Source organism: Amblyomma mixtum, chromosome 3, assembly GCF_055824585.1.
Source record: "Amblyomma mixtum isolate Tamu chromosome 3, ASM5582458v1, whole genome shotgun sequence".
Lineage (NCBI taxonomy): Eukaryota > Metazoa > Arthropoda > Arachnida > Ixodida > Ixodidae > Amblyomma > Amblyomma mixtum.
The window spans coordinates 221,886,749-221,903,790 of record NC_143014.1 but is presented as its reverse complement, the minus strand read 5'-3'; the positions used below and the strand labels follow the sequence as shown (position 1 = coordinate 221,903,790).

At 49.2% G+C, this 17,042-nt stretch overlaps 2 pseudogenes; both read right to left on the bottom strand.

Moving 5' to 3' along the window:
• Nucleotides 1-506: 506 nt before the first annotated feature.
• On the bottom strand, nt 507-10,025 carry LOC149353775 (uncharacterized; annotated as a pseudogene).
• Nucleotides 10,026-11,488: 1,463 nt separating this feature from the next.
• LOC149353774 (uncharacterized) lies at nt 11,489-14,849 on the bottom strand (annotated as a pseudogene).
• Nucleotides 14,850-17,042: the final 2,193 nt, after the last annotated feature.

Below are 17,042 nucleotides of genomic sequence, written 5' to 3'. Positions count from 1 at the left end.
AAGATACTTCATTGCGCAATAGAGTCTGGTGTGCACTACAGCATGATGAAGAGAAAAACATATTTCTGCAATCGAAAAAGGAAGTTGCAGCAGGGCTGGAAAGCTCACTTTTCAAGCGTCTCAAAAAAAAAATTGCAGATGACTGCGATAGTCGGTAGGTCCCACAATTTCCAGGCAGCTTTTTACACGCCAGCTGCCACCGCTGACAGCTGCCATCGCTGCCATAGCTGACACTATGCGAGATCTTGCTATGGCAGCCATCTTTCGGATCGTGTTTCGCTTAGCCATATGAACATCCGGCTACGCCGACAACGCTGACGCCGACTACAATGCGGAACATACGAATGCGCGCTTAAGAGCTCCACTCAAAATTTGACCTCCTCTCCGCGCTCCGGACAAAACTATATCAATAATACAATAACCTAGCTTTCAGTGCCTCCTCTACCTGATCAATGCCTATATCACCACAAAAGTGGGACTGTTGTCCCCTAAGGAAGTTCTTGCCTTCAGCCATGCACACCAACGCCACCAACACCAACTTCGGCTCCCTTTCCGATCGAGGACTGCCCAAAGCTGGCGTGGTGTCCGGTCGCGCCGTTGTTTAGTCCGGACGAGCCCTGCTTGTGGCCTTAGCCGAAGCTCTTGCTATCGCTAGAAGAGAAGCCGGAGCTGCGGCTGCAAACGCGGTTGTGACTGTAGGCATTAAAGTTGCGGTTTGAAGCTCCACCAGCCAACGCTCCCGATCCCTGGTCGTGCCCAGATGCACCACCTTTGTACCTTGTCAGGGTAGCTTCAGCAGAAGAGGCAGATCCTGGGTGGAAACCACCGCCGATGCCACTTCAATGACCGGCGCTTGCGAGTACTCGTGCGACGATCACTCCAGGGCCCACAAATCCAAGACCCGCGACATCACTCCCGTTGCGGGCGAGGCTTCCATGCCCAGCACTGGTAAGACCAGCACCACCAAGATCGGCTCCACCGATACCATCTCCCCAGAAACCGGCGCCAGCTCGGCCTGCTCCCCGGAGAGCAGCTGCTCCAGGAGGAACTCCATCCAGGCTAGCTCCAGGCAGACCGGGGCCGACCAGACCGGCGCCCACGCTTGCGCCCAGAACACCGACGCCTCCGAGTCCTACGCCACGACCTTGGTTTGTTGGTTGGCCTCAAGTAGAATGGCACATACCCACTACGGGGGAGTGGCCAAGACACAGGCGGAGAACTGTTGGAATGATTAGGAGCTTTAGAGGAAAAGGAGAATTAATAGGGTATATGCTGACAAATTGGACGACGCAACGAAAGGGGTCCTGTTAGATGGGAGATCGAAGATGGGACGACGGCTTTGTGTGCAAATTTGAATGCATCATATGGAATGGTTCAATTTTGTATTGACTGAAAGAGAGACAGAAAAAAAAGAGATATAATAATAATAATAATAATAATAATAATAATAATAATAATAATAATAATAATAATAATAATAATAATAATAATAATAAATGAACTGTTTGATAATCAGAAAAATGAAAACAAATAGAAAAATAAATAAATAAAATTTACATTACCATGGGAGTCGCTGTGTTCCTACAAGAAATTTTTGAACTGCACAGCGCGCACTCCTGTTGCTTCGTCCAAGCGAAGTAGCGCCAAAGGAAAGAACAACCGCAGTGGTCACAGGCAGACCCAGCTGGTGAAACGGAATTTCTAATAGGCGCCTCCTCAAAGAAGAGAATCGGCGGCAGAACAGCAGGTAGTGATCCACTCTCTCAGGCTCGGCACAAAATGGGCACAGTGGAGAAACCGCCAGACCAGATCTGTGAAGGTAGAAATTTAGCAGAGGAACTCGGCATCGCAAACGCGTGAAAGAGACCTCCAGTCTGCGGGAACTCCAGTCTTTGCTGCTCCAAGGGTGCAGAAGGTGGTTATATTCGGGAGATGAAGTAAGCGCCGAGGCTGAAAATTCCTGAAATATTGTGTAACTGCGAAACCTCACCGCAGCTGTATATGCGCAGGTTGGCAGGACAGCATTTATTGGGCCACAGAGAGAGGCCCTTGCTAATGAATCAGCAACCTCATTTAACTGAATGCCCACATGACCCGGTACCCAAAGCAACCTCACCGAATTTAGATGGAGCGGGATCAGCTGCTTAAAGAGGCGTAATGCCCGAGACTCAGAGGGTGATGATAATGAAAAGTAAATAGATAGAGAGTCCGTCATAACCATGACTTGGGAAACGGCAGGATCTAATTTACGTAAGGCTAGAATGACAGCTAATAATTCGGCCAGATAAATTGGAGTGAAGTCAGGGAAACGGAGAGAAAAGGACCATCCCAATGCAGGTGAAAAAATGCCCACACCTGCCTTTTCACGATCCTGCAAGGCATCGGTAGCAATGAGAATATGAAAAGGAAAGGACCTTAGGTGGTCCTGTAACAAACCGTGAAGGAGAGGAAAGGGCTGGAGCTTGGCATTCAATGGGAAAATGTTATCAAATGCAATCTTGACTGAAGGTGAGATGTTATGCAGTGGATGGATATCTGTGAGCTTAATGTTTAAGGGATCGAGGAGAGATTGCACGAAACATATCTGCGGAGTATGCAAACGAGACCAGGTGGCATTTAAAAAGACTGCGGGTTGACTAAGAAATATTACATTATATGTGTGGAGAGGAGAGTCGCACAATTTTAAAAAGGTTTGGACTGTTAAAAGGCGAAATCTGGCTAATAAAGATGGAATTCGCGCCTCAAGGTGCAGGACAACATTAGCTACATACTTTGGAAGTCCCAAGCAGAGGCGCAACGCCTCACGCTCCAAAAGCACAAGCGGTCGCAGTTTATAGGCAGGAGCTCCTGAGAACAAAACACATCCTAACTCCAAAATTGGGCGGACATACATTTTATAGATCAGCAGAAGTGTGTGCCTTCTCATCCCTGACCTAGCGCTGCAAAGCCGACGCAGGATGCCAATGGCCCGAACTGCTTTTACAGAAACTCGCTCAATGTGAGCCCGCCAGGAAAGAGTAGAGTCATATATCACTCCAAGATACTTCACTGTTTGAACCTGAGGAATTATATGATTTCTATAAGCAACGCAGATATGTACAGGATGAGAAACCGGGAAGACCAACAAGGCGCATTTGTTCACATTGAGGGACAGATGAATACTTCCTAACCAGTTGTCAAGAATATTGAGGTAATCCTGCAAGATCTGATACAGAGAGTGAATATCTTTTGCAGAAGCAAAAAATGCGATGTCGTCAGCGTACACGTAAGTTGTCACATTATGGATGCATGGAATGGAGCTTAGAAAAATGTAAAAAAGAACAGGGGAAAGAACTGAGCCTTGCGGTACACCTCTTGTCTGTCGAAATTTCCTTGAAGAAACACCATTTCGGCAGCAATAAAATTCTCTGTTTTCCAGGAAAGCAAAGATCCAGGCTACGAAATAGTTTGGGAAATTAAGGACCTGTAATCTGTGTAACAGCATCGAGTACTCGACGCTGTCGTAGGCTTTACTGATATCCAGAGTGACAAGCGCGGCAAACTGTTTAGTGCTGCGAGCTAATTTAATACGGCTCTCAAGGTCAGTATGAGCACACCAAATCGAACAGCCCGGCCTGAAACCAATTTGACAAGGATTCAAGATATCATTTGCAGAAATGAAATACATGATATGACGAAGCAGGACCCGTTCCACCAATTTCACTAAATTCGATGTTAATGAAATCGGGCGTATGTTGTCAGAAGTGAAACCCTCCCCTTGTTTTTTAAGTAGTGGAACTATTTCCGCAAGACGCCACTCATGGGGTATCCATGGACCTTTAAGGGAATGGTTAACCAGAGCCAATAGATCTTCAGGAGATTCGGTAAACAAAATTTTAATCATAGATGTAGTGACCTTATCGGGGCCAGGAGCCGCTGGTGATAAGCGCAGAACGATTTGCGAAAGCTCAGACATAGTGACCTCAATGAAATCACTTGAGATGCATGAGAATGTAGGTGGAGAATGAAGTTCAGATGTGAATCGACGTTCTAGGCCACCCGCAATTCCCTCTAAGGCCTTAGCGATGTCAGCAGGGGATTGAACGAGGGATTCAATATTGACAGCCGGTGGAATCACTTTCCTTCTCCTCATAAAATTAAACAAGGCCCGTTTATTCCCTGACTGAGAAAGGAAATCATAATGACTTGTAATATACTCCTCCTTCGCGCGGGAGATAGTGCGCTTAAATGTTGCTGCGAAATACTTATAATCTAACCAATTTTTCGGGCATTGATTTAGGAGGAGTTTCTTCCAGGCTGCTTTCCGCCGTCTATAGGCACGCGTGCACTCTGCATTCCACCAATTATTGGTGAATGCATCCTTGGATCCTGTGACAATGAATTGAGACTGTTGTCTTGCGCGTTCCAACACTGTGCATATATGTGTAGCTTTACATTCGGAATTTGTAGGGGTGTTTCGGTCCGAATCGCTTGTGAGAGCTGATTTGAGAGTGTCTTTAAAGCGACTGTAATTTATGAAGGTGCGCTGTTGTCGTTCGGGAAGAGTTAAGTTACACGCAACCCTGAAACTAATCGGTAGATGATCACTGTTTGTCGCGCAGTCAACAGGCGCCCAAGACGTGACAGAGACTCCTGGGGAGGAAAAAGTTAAGTCTAACACAGACCGGCACATATCACGTACAAATGTAGGGATTCCTGAGTTGTTGCAGACTATGTTGTTGTCGCAAACCCAATCAAATAGTCTAGAGCCGAAACAATCTGTTTTAAACCCCCACGTCACGTGGTGCGAATTAAAATCCCCAACTAATAAAACCTGAGATCTGCTGCTAGACATCAATGAGTCAAGGGGCCGAGTGTCATGCACACCTGAATGGAAATATGCGTTAGCTACAGTAAAGGGCTGTTGACCTGGGATATTGAGATCAACCGCAAGTATTTCGCACTGACTGTCCGCATACTGAAAAGAAATCAAGGCCCTGTGACAAAACTTTAAGGAAATCAGCAACAACAACCCTCCCCCTCGTGAAGACCTGTCTAGCCGGAACGAACGGAAATGTTTAAGATGATAATTAATATCTGTAGTAAGCCATGTTTCCTGTAACGCAATTACATCCGGTTGAAGTTGATTGCATAGGCATATTAAATCTGTTGAAGCTGAGGATATAGATCGGCAATTCCATTGGAGAACACTTAACGACCCTATCTTGGCGGGAGTGCTGCAGCGGCAACTGCCGCTTCGAGAATCCTGGTCTTAGGATTTTGATTTGCATGACTTTTCTTGGACTTGGACTGGTGACAAGATGGATCCGGAACACTCAAAGGAGACCCACTTCGTTTTTGGGCGCGGGTATCGAATTCCATCTCAACACATTCATCAGAGGATGCGTCCTTAACGCTGTTCGGGAGAGGTTTTTCAGGAGTCATTTGTCGCTCATGCTGACTTTGGCCCTGTAGAGCGCTATTGATGTCTACAGATGGTGGAGGAGCAGCCGAAACCATAGAGGACAAGAGCGGAGCGGCGTGCGCTTGCAGCAGATTAGTCATCTGGGTAGCTACTACCTGTGAAATGCACGTGGATACAGTTTCCACAATGCGTTCCATTGCATTCGCCACTGCTTTTTCAACCGCAGCGGTAATGGCTTGTGTCCAAAAGGCGTCCATTGCAGGTGGATATTTGGCAGCCGCACTAGAATAACATGAGGCTCTATCTTTGACTGCGGCAAAGGCCTCTCGTCGCGTGCATCGACGTTTATCTATAATCTATAAAACTTGCACTTCTTGAGCTCGTGCAGGACAATCAGGACAGTTGGCAGAGTGGGCACCACCACACAGGCAACATTTTTCTTGCTGTTCAGGGCATTCTTCTCTAGCATGGCTTTCGCCGCATGCACAGCATCGTGAGCCCGATTTGCAGGCTTTGGCGCTGTGGCCAAATCTCCAACAGTTCTGACACTGAAGGGGACGAGAGTTAAATGCGTCAACTCGAAACACTAGTGGCCACACTTTGATTTCTGAAGGGCACACTACTCCTGCGAAAGTGGCTATGACGGACTCTGTAGGTATTTTCACCCCCTCTACCATTCTGCTGCAACGATGGACCGCAATGACGCCCGCAGACGAGAGGTTCTCCAGCGTTTCCGAAGGGCTCAATCGAGAGTCAACACCTCGGACTAAGCCCTTGGAACATGCTAGATGAGGCGGAATAAATGCGCTCACCGGGTGGTTGGCGAAGAAGGTACACTTCAAAAGGTCGGCGACACAATCCTTGTCCGGTGACCTGCACAATATCCCACCCCTGCCGAACTGCCGCACTTCTGTGATTCGCATGTAGTGAGGCGATGTAGTCTGAAGGGCCACCTGCACTGCTTCCGGGTTGTTCAAACGAATCGAGCCTCCATCAGCAGGAACTAAAGCCACAGGAATGCTGGTTACTCCACTGCGAAAAAAGACATCGATTGGGAGCTGGTCCTGTGGAAGAGAGGCCGACCAAGGGGAAAACCCTTGGCCGGGAGAAGAGGTAGACATTAAGCCGTCGTCCCGCCCCCAATCACCCTATAACAGGAGCAGGCACAGAAAACAAGAAGGAGAAATTCGGCAAGCTAGCACAACACCGGCAAAAACGTTACTGGCCACAAGGGTGGTGAGTACAGCCACAGAGAATATTTGCACCTGGAGTAGCAATAAAAACACATTTGTGATCTTAGCTGATATCATGGTTGATATGCACCGAAATTTTTTTCACCGAAAATTCACGTGACTAGGCACCAGTTAGAGAAGACGAGCACTTTTTCTAGCTGCGTTGTTGACCTGAGTGCATGAAATTTGAACTGCTTTCAGTTTAGGCGCCGGAAGTGCAAAGGGTGTGTCATTATAAAACTTCAGCGGCAGTACTCTTGCCTGCTGATAAGAGATGAGGGCTATTATCAACTGCACCTCTCTAATAAACTTCATCATAATGGAGAACCGGTAATAATACTGACCCCTTCAACGTCCGGAATGTGTACTCAGAAAATTTTTCAAGTGTGGTGCTGGGTGAGAAAATACTTCACTTGTTCAAAAAAGAAAACTATTGTAAGAGGTCAATACATTAGCTTTCGATGCGGAGGACGGTGCGGGGCTATGTGGCTAGTAACAGGGAGTCATACGTGGGCGCCAGACTGTGGGTAAAGCGGAGAGCCGTTGGGGAGAGAGGCACTACAGTGCGGGTTATGATCAACGGATAGTCGGAAACGAAGAGTGATGTCAGGAACATTACCTTTGTGCGCAGTCGAAAAACTACCCTCGACCCGACACTGTACCTTCAACGAACCGTCGGCAACAGCAGCGCATCCTGCAATCCGAAAGAAGTCGCGACGAGAAGCACGTGTCCCTTCCGACGCCAGCTATACGCGCTCAGATGAGACCGGACAACGCTGCCTACAAGAGAGCGGCGCGTTCGCGGGAACAAGAGTCAGCGCAAGCCTTAACGGATTATGGACTCGACGATGAGTGGAGAGGGAAGCATATATGGACGGACCACTTTCCTGTGCCGCGCCATCAGTCAAGTGGCCGGTCCTTAAAATTCGGGAAGAGAGCAATACGGCAGAAAGCGGGTTTTTTCACGCAGGAAAGCAGCAAGGCGTAGTAAATAACATCCATAACAAATATCACTCCAGCGTCTTACATTTCGTATCATGAACCAATAGCATTTTTCGGAAATTTACTACTTTTAACACTCAACTGAGTACAACTTCATTTATTTTAATTAAACATCACGTTGTGCACGGTCATGAATAGCAAAAAAAGTGCAGCGCTGGAAATAGGGGCTTCAATGAAAAAAAACAGAAAAAAATCCCCTATAACCTGCATTTACAGAAGCAATTTTATGTGACAACCTGGAAAAAGTAGAAGCAGAAAGGCAACTTTATTCGCTACAACGAAAGATCCAAGTGACTGTGCTCAGATGCAGAATGTTTTCAGCAAGCCGAGCTCGATTCCAGAAGGTGCCGCGAGGAAAGAAGGAAGAGTCTGCGGTCACGCACGGCGCCCTAGAAAAGATTGCCGAAAATTTCTTTGTCAAAAAAGGACATCAAGAAACACCTGCGCGCTACCTGCGACAGGGCACTAGTTTTTATTAAATAACCCTGCGATAAACGCAAGGACCACATATTAAAGTTTTGGTGGCCGAATAGCGTATACAATTGAACGACGAGGTTTTCAGAAAAAAGATACTTCATTGCGCAATAGAGTGTGGTGCAGACTACAGAATGATGACCAGAAAAACCAATTTCTGCAATCGAATAGGCAAGTTCCAGCACGGCTGCACAGCTCACTTTTCAAGAGTCTAAAAAAAAATTGCAGATGACTGCGATAGTCGATAGCTCCAAAATTTTCACGCAGCTCTTTACACGCCAGCTGCCAACGCTGACAGCTGCCACCGCTTCCACCACTGACACTATCCGGGATCTTCCCAGGGCAGCCGCCTTCCAGGTCGCGTTTCGCTCTGCCACTTACTCCGAGAAAGCCGACAACTACGCCCACGCGGACTACGACGCGGAACGGAGGAACGGGCGCTTAAGAGCTGCGCTCTAAGTATGACCTCATCCCCGCGCTCCTGAGGAAACCATAGCAGTAATATAAGAACTTAGCTCGCAGTGCCTCCTCTACTTGATCAATGCCTCAATCACCACTCAAGCGGGACTGTGATGCCCTAAGGAAGTTGTTGCCTTCAGCCATCCACACCAACGCCATCAACTCCACCTGCGGCTTCCTTTCCGATCGAGGTCTGCCCGATGACCGCCTTGTGTTCGGACGCGCCGTTGTTTCAAACGGACGAGCCCTGCTTGTGGCCTTAGCCGAAGCACTAGCTATCGCTGAAAGAGAATCCCGAGCTGTGGCTGTAAGTTCGGTTGTTTCTGTATGCGTCAAGTAGCTGCTAGAAGCTCTGCCAGCGAACTCTCGCGATCCCTGGTTGTGCACAGATACACCACCCTTGTACCTTGTCAGTGTAGCTCCAGCAGAACTGCCGTATCCTGCCTGGAAAGCGCCACCGATGCCACATCCAGGACAGGCTCCCACGAGTTCTGCGGTGCCAACGACTCCGGGGCGTACAACTCCAGTTCCCACGACTCCACTGCCGATGAGAGCCGGGCTTCCTAGCCCAGCGCTGTCATGACCAGCACCACCGAGACCAGCTCCAGCGCGACCGGCTTCACCGCAACCGGCACCAGCTGCGCAAGCTCCCCCTACACCAGGAGCCCCATGACCAAATCCACTAAGCCCACCACCGGCTAGACCGGCGCCGACGAGCCCGGCGCCCACGCCGGCGCCGTGAACACCGCGCCCGCAGAGTCCTACGCCACCATTTTGGAAGCCTCCGCGTGAATAAACGTCTTTTACCTCGTCCTTCTTGCTGACCTTGTTAAGGGCAGCATCTTCGGAAAAAACGCCACTGGTTATAAATGCGCTGACTACAGCGACGGCGAAGACATTTTATATCTTAGCTAACATCATGGTTCATATGCACCGAAATTTTCTTTAGCCGCAAAACCACGTGACCAGGCATGTGTTAGAGAAGAGCAGTTTTTTCTTGCAGTGTTGTCCACCTGAATGCAGGAGGTTTCAACTGCTTATGTTTAGGCGCAGCAACCGCAACGGATCTGTCATTATAAAACTTCAGAGGCAGTACTCTTGTCTGCTGATAAGAAGTGCGGAATATTATCAACTGCACCTGTTTAATAAACTTCATCATAATTAAGAACCGATTATAATGCTGAACCCTTCAACGTCCGGATTGTGTACTGGGAAAATTATATTAAATGTGGTGCTGGGCGACAAAACACTCCACTTTTTGAAAAACGAAAAATATTGTAAGCGGTATAGGTCAGCATGCCACGCGCAGGGAGCTGCGGGGTATGTGGCTGGTAACAGACAGGCATAAGTGCGCGGCAGACTGCGACAAAGCGGAAAGCTGTTGGGGAGACAGGCACTACAGTGCGGATGATGATGAACGGATCGTCAGAAACCAAGAGTAAGGGCAGGGACATTACCTTTGTGCGCAGTCGAAAAACTCCCCTCGACCCGACACCGCAGCTTCAAGAAACCGCCAGCAACAGCGGTAACATCCTGTCCTCAGATAGAAGTCGTGACGAGAAGCACGTGCTCTTTCAGACGACATCTATACGCGCTAAGATCAGACCGTAAAGGCTGCCTATAAGAGAGTGCCGCGTTCGCGGGGACAAGGGACAGCGCAAGCCTGCTCGGCTTGTGGAGACGGCAAACAGTGGCGAGGCAGGCACATATGGACGGACAACTTTCCTCCACATCGCCCTCAGTCAAAAGTGGCCCGTCCGTGAAATTTGTGAAGAGGGCAATGCGGCAGACATCGGGTTTTTTTCACGCAGGAAAGCAGCAAGGCGTAGTAAATAGCGGCCATAACAAAAATCACTCCAGCGTCTTACATTTCGTATCATGAACCAATAGCATTTTTCGGAAATTTACTACTTTTAACACTCAATTGCGTACAACTTCATTTATTTTCCTTAAACATCACGTTGTACGCGGTAATGAATACCAAAAAGAAGTGCAGCGCTGGAAAAGGGGCTTCAATGAAAAAAACAATTAAAAAAAGGCCCTTTAACAAGCATTCACAGAAGGAATTTTATGTGACAACCTGCAAAAAGTAGAAGCCGAAAGGCAACTTTATTCGCTACAACAAAAGATCCCATTGAATGAGCTTAGATGCCGAATGTCTTCAGCAAGCCGAGCTGGATTCCCGAAGGTCCTGCGAGGAAAGAAGGAAGAGTCTGCGGTCACGCACGGCGCCCTAGTACAGATTGCCGAAAATTTCTTTGCCAAAAAAGGACATTAAGAAACCCCTGCGCGCTACCTGCTACAGGGCACTAGTTTTTATTAAATAACCCTGCGGTAAACGCATGGGCCACTTATTAAAGTTTTGGTGGCCGAATAGCGTATACAAGTGAACGACGAGGTTTTCAGAAGAAAGATACTTCATGGCGCAATAGAGTACGTGTGGTGCAGACTACAGAATGATGACCAGAAAAACCAATTTCTGCAATCGAATAGGCAAGTTCCAGCACGGCTCCACAGCTCACTTTTCAAGAGTCTAAAAAAAAATTGCAGATGACTGCGATAGTCGGTAGGTCCAAAATTTGCACGCAGCTCTTTACACGCCAGCGGCCAACACCGACAGCTGCCACCGCTTCCAACACTAACAATATCCGGGATCCTCCCACGGAAGCCGCCTTCCAGGTCGTGTTTCGTTCTGCCACGCACGCCGAGAAAGCCGACCACTACGCCCACGCCGACTACGACGCGGAACGCAGGAACGGGCGCTTAAGAGCTGCGCTCTAAGTGTGACCTCGTCTCTGCGCTCCTGAAAAGACCATATCAATAATATAAGAACTTAGCTCGCAGTGTCTCCTCTTCTTGATCAATGCCTCAATCACCATTCAAGCGGGAATGTGGTGCCCTAAGGAAGTTCTTGCCTTCAGCCATGCACACCAACGCCTCCAACTCCAACTGCGGCTTCCTTTCCGACCGAGGACTGCCCGAAGACCGCCTTGTGTTCGGACGCGCCGTTGTTTCAATAGGACCAGCCCTGCTTGTGGCCTTAGCCGAAGCACTAGCTATCGCAAAAGAGAATCCCGAGCTGTGGCTCTAAGCGCGGTTGTTACTGTATGCATCAAGTAGCTGCTTCAAGCTCTGCCAGCGAACTCTCGCGATCCCTCGTTGTGCCCAGGTGCACCACCCTTGTACCTTGTCAGAGTAGCTCCTGCAGAACTGCCGTATCCTGCATGGAAAGCGCCCCCGATGCCACTGCCAGGACAGGCTCCCACGAGTCCTGCGGTGCCAACGACTTCGGGCCGTACAACTCCAGGTCCCACGACTCCACTGCCGATGAGAGCCGGGCTTCCTAGCCCAGCACTGTCATGACCAGCACCACCGAGACCAGCTCCAATGCGACCGGCTTCACCGCAACCGGAACCAGCTGCGCAAGCTCCCCCTACACCAGGGGCCCCATGACCAACTCCACAAAGCCCATCACTGGCTAGACCGGCGCCGACGAGCCCGGCGCCCACGCCGGCGCCGTGAACACCGAGCCCGCAGAGTCCTACGCCACCATTTTGGAAGCCTCCGCGTGAATAAACGTCTTTTACCTCGTCCTTCTTGCTGACCTTGTTCAGGGCAGCATGTTCGGAAAAAACGCCTCTGGTTATAAATGCGGTGACTACAGCGAGGGCGAGGATCTCCGGCTGGAGTGGCAATAAAAAGACATTTTATATCTTAGCTAACATCGTGGTTAATATGCACCGAAATTTTCTTTAGCCGGAAAACCACGTGACCAGGCATGTGTTAGAGAAGAGCAGTTTTTTCTTGCAGTGTTGTTCACCTGAATGCAGGAGGTTTCAACTCCTTTCAGTTTAGGCGCAGCAACCGCAACGGATCTGTCATTATAAAACTTCACAGGCAGTACTCTTGTCTGCTGATAAGAAATGAGGGCTATTATCAACTGCACCTGTTTAATAAACTTCATCATAATGAAGAACCGATTATAATGCTGAACCCTTCAACGTCCGGAATGTGTACTGGGAAAATTATATTGAATGTGGTGCTGGGCGACAAAACACTCCACTTTTTGAAAAACGAAAAATATTGTAAGCGGTATAGGCCAGCATGCCACGCGCAGGGAGCTGCGGAGTATGTGGCTGATAACAGACAGGCATAAGTGCGCGCCAGACTGGGACAAAGCGGAAAGCCGTTGGGGAGACAGGCGCTACAGTGCGGGTGATGATGAACGGATCGTCAGAAACCAAGAGTAATGGCAGGGACATTACCTTTGTGCCCAGTCGAAAAACTCCCCTCGACCCGACACCGCAGCTTCAAGAAACCGCCAGCAACAGCGGTAACATCCTGTCCTCAGATAAAAGTCGTGACGAGAAGCACGTGCTCCTTCAGACGACATCTATACGCGCTCAGATCAGACCGTAAAGGCTGCCTATAAGAGAGTGGCGCGTTCGCGAGGACAAGGGACAGCGCAAGCCTGCTCGGCTTGTGGAGACGGCAAACAGTGGCGAGGCAGGCACATATGGACGGACCACTTTCCTCCACATCGCCCTCAGTCAAAAGTGGCCGGTCCGTGAAATTCGTGAAGAGTGCAATTCGGCAGACAGCGGGTTTTTTTTCACGAAGGAAAGCAGCAAGGCGTAGTAAATAGCGGCCATAAGAAAAATCAATCCAGCGTCATACATTTCGTATCATGAACCAATAGCATTTTTCGGAAATTTACTACTTTTAACACTCAACTGCGTACAACTTCATTTATTTTCCTTAAACATCACGTTGTGCGCGGTAATGAATACCAAAAAGAAGTGCAGCGCTGGAATAGGGGCTTCAATGAAAAAAAAAGATAAAAAAAGGGGCCCTATAACCAGCATTTACAGAAGGAAATTTATGTGACAACCTGCAAAAAGTAGAAGCCGAAAAGCAACTTTATTCGCTACAACAAAAGATCCCATTGAATGAGCTTAGATGCCGAATGTCTTCAGCAAGCCGAGCTGGATTCCAGAAGGTCCTGCGAGGAAAGAAGAAAGAGTCTGCGGTCACGCACGGCGCCCTAGTACAGATTGCCGAAAATTTCTTTGCCAAAAAAGGACGTCAAGAAACCCCTGCGCGCTACCTGCGACAGGGCACTAGTTTTTATTAAATAACCCTGCGATAAACGCAAGGGCCACATATTAAAGTTTTGGTGGCCGAATAGCGTATAAAAGTGCACGACGAGGTTTTCAGAAGAAAGATACTTCATTGCGCAATAGAGTTTGGTGCGGACTACAGCATGATGAAGAGAAAAACCAATTTCCGCAATCAAAAAGGCAAGTTCCAGCAGGGCTGCAATGCTCACTTTTGAAGAGTCTAAAAAAAATGCAGATGACTGCGATAGTCGGTAGGTCCAAAATTTTCACGCAGCTCTTTACACGCCAGCTGCCAACGCTGACAGCTGCCACCGCTTCCACCACTGACACTATCCGGGATCATCCCAGGGCAGCCGCCTTCCAGGTCGCGTCTCGCTCTGCCACTTACGCCGAGAAAGCCGACGACTACGCCCACGCCGACTACGACGTGGAACGCAGGAACAGGCGCTTAAGAGCTGCGCTCTAAGTGTGACCTCGTCTACGCGCGCCTGAGAAAACCATATCAGTAATATAAGAACTTAGCTCGCAGTGCCTCCTCTACTTGATCAATGCCTCAATCACCACTCAAGCGGGACTGTGGTGCCCGAAGGAAGTTGTTGCCTTCAGCCATGCACACCAACGCCATCAACTCCACCTGCGGCTTCCTTTCCGACCGAGGACTGCCCGAAGACCGCCTTGTGTTCGGACGCGCCGTTGTTTCAATAGGACCAGCCCTGCTTGTGGCCTTAGCCGAAGCACTAGCTATCGCCAAAAGAGAATCCCGAGCTGTGGCTGTAAGCGCGGTTTTTACTGTATGCGTCAAGTAGCTGCTTGATGCTCTGGCAGCGAACTCTCGCGATCCCTGGATGTGCCCAGATGCACCACCCTTGTACCTTGTCAGAGTAGCTCCAGCGGAACTGCCGTATCCTGCTTGGAAAGCGCCACCGATGCCACTGCCAGGACCGGCTCCCACGAGTCCTGTGGTGCCAACGACTCCGGGGCGTACAACTCCAGGTCCCACGACTCCACTGCCGATGAGAGCCGGGCTTCCTAGCCCAGCACTGTCATGACCAGCACCACCAAGACCAGCTCCAGCGCGACCGGATTCACCGCAACCGGCACCAGCTGCGCAAGCTGCGCCTACACCAGGGGCCGCATGACCAACTCCACCAAGCCCATCACCGGCTAGAGCGGCGCCGACGAGCCCGGCGCCCACGCCGGCGGCGTGAACACCGAGCCCGCAGAGTCCTACGCCACCATTTTGGATGCCTCCGCGTGTATAAACGTCTTTTACCTCGTCCTTCTTGCTGACCTTGTTCAGGGCAGCATCTTCGGAAAAACGCCACTGGTTATAATTGCGCTGACTACAGCGACGGCGAGGATCTCCGGCTGGAGTGGCAATAAAAAGACATTTTATATCTTAGCTAACATCGTGGTTAATATGCACCGAAATTTTCTTTAGCCCGAAAACCACGTGACCAGGCATGTGTTAGAGAAGAGCAGTTTTTTCTTGCAGTGTTGTTCACCTGAATGCAGGAGGTTTCAACTGCTTTCAGTTTAGGCGCAGCAACCGCAACGGATCTGTCATTATAAAACTTCAGAGGCAGTACTCTTGTCTGCTGATAAGAAGTGCGGAATATTATCAACTGCACCTGTTTAATAAACTTCATCATAATGAAGAACCGATTATAATGCTGAACCCTTCAACGTCCGGAATGTGTACTGGGAAAATTATATTAAATGTGGTGCTGGGCGACAAAACACTCCACTTTTTGAAAAACGAAAAATATTGTAAGCGGTATAGGTCAGCATGCCACGCGCAGGGAGCTGCGGGGTATGTGGCTGATAACAGACAGGCATAAGTGCGCGCCAGACTGGGACAAAGCGGAAAGCCGTTGGGGAGACAGGCACTACAGTGCGGGTGATGATGAACGGATCGTCAGAAACCAAGCGTAATGGCAGGGACATTACCTTTGTGCCCAGTCGAAAAACTCCCCTCGACCCGACACCGCAGCTTCAAGAAACCGCCAGCAACAGCGGTAACATCCTGTCCTCAGATAAAAGTCGTGACGAGAAGCACGTGCTCCTTCAGACGACATCTATACGCGCTCAGATCAGACCGTAAAGGCTGCCTATAAGAGAGTGCCGCGTTCGCGGGGACAAGGGACAGCGCAAGCCTGCTCGGCTTGTGGAGACGGCAAACAGTGGCGAGGCAGGCACATATGGACGGACCACTTTCCTCCACATCGCCCTCAGTCAAAAGTGGCCGGTCCGCGAAATTTGTGAAGAGTGCAATTCGGCAGACAGCTGGTTTTTTCACGCATGAATGCAGCAAGGCGTAGTAAATAGCGGCCATAACAAAAATTCTTACATTTCGTATCGTGAACCAATAGCATTTTTCGGAAATTTACTACTTTTAACACTCAACTGCGTACAACTTCATTTATTTTCCATAAACATCACGTTGTGCGCGGTGATGAATACCAAAAAGAAGTGCAGCGCTGGAATAGGGGCTTCAATGAAAAAAAACAGAAAAAAAGGGGCCTTGTAACCAGCATTTAAAGAAGGAATTTTATGTGACAACCTGCAAAAAGTAGAAGCCGAAAAGACACTTTATTCGCTACAACAAAAGATCCCATTGAATGAGCTTAGATGTCGAATGTCTTCAGCAAGCCGAGCTGGATTCCAGAAGGTCCTGCGAGGAAAGAAGGAAGAGTCTGCGGTCACGCTAGGCGCCCTAGTACAGATTGCCGAAAATTTCTTTGCCAAAAAAGGACATCAAGAAACCCCTGCGCGCTACCTCCTACAGGGCACTAGTTTTTATTAAATAACCCTGCGATAAACGCAAGGGCCACATATTAAAGTTTTGGTGGCCGAATAGCGTATACAAGTGAACGACGAGGTTTTCAGAAAAAAGATACTTCATTGCGCAATAGAGCGTAGTGCGGACTACAGCATGATGAAGAGAAAAGCCAATTTCTGCAATCGAAAAGGCAAGTTCCAGCAGGGCTGCAAAGCTCACTTTTCAAGAGTCTCAAAAAAAATTGCAGATGACTGCGATAGTCGGTAGGTCCAAAATTTTCACGCAGCTCTTTACACGCCAGCTGCCAACGCTGACAGCTGCCACCGCTTCCACCACTGACACTATCCGGGATCATCCCAGGGCAGCCACCTTCCAGGTCGCGTCTCGCTCTGCCACTTACGCCGAGAAAGCCGACGACTACGCCCACGCCGACTACGACGCGGAACGCAGGAACGGGCGCTTAAGAGTTGCGCTCTAAGTGTGACCTCATCTCCGCGCTCCTGAGAAAACCATATCAGTAATATAAGAACTTAGCTCGCACTGCCTCCTCTACTTGATCAATGCCTCAA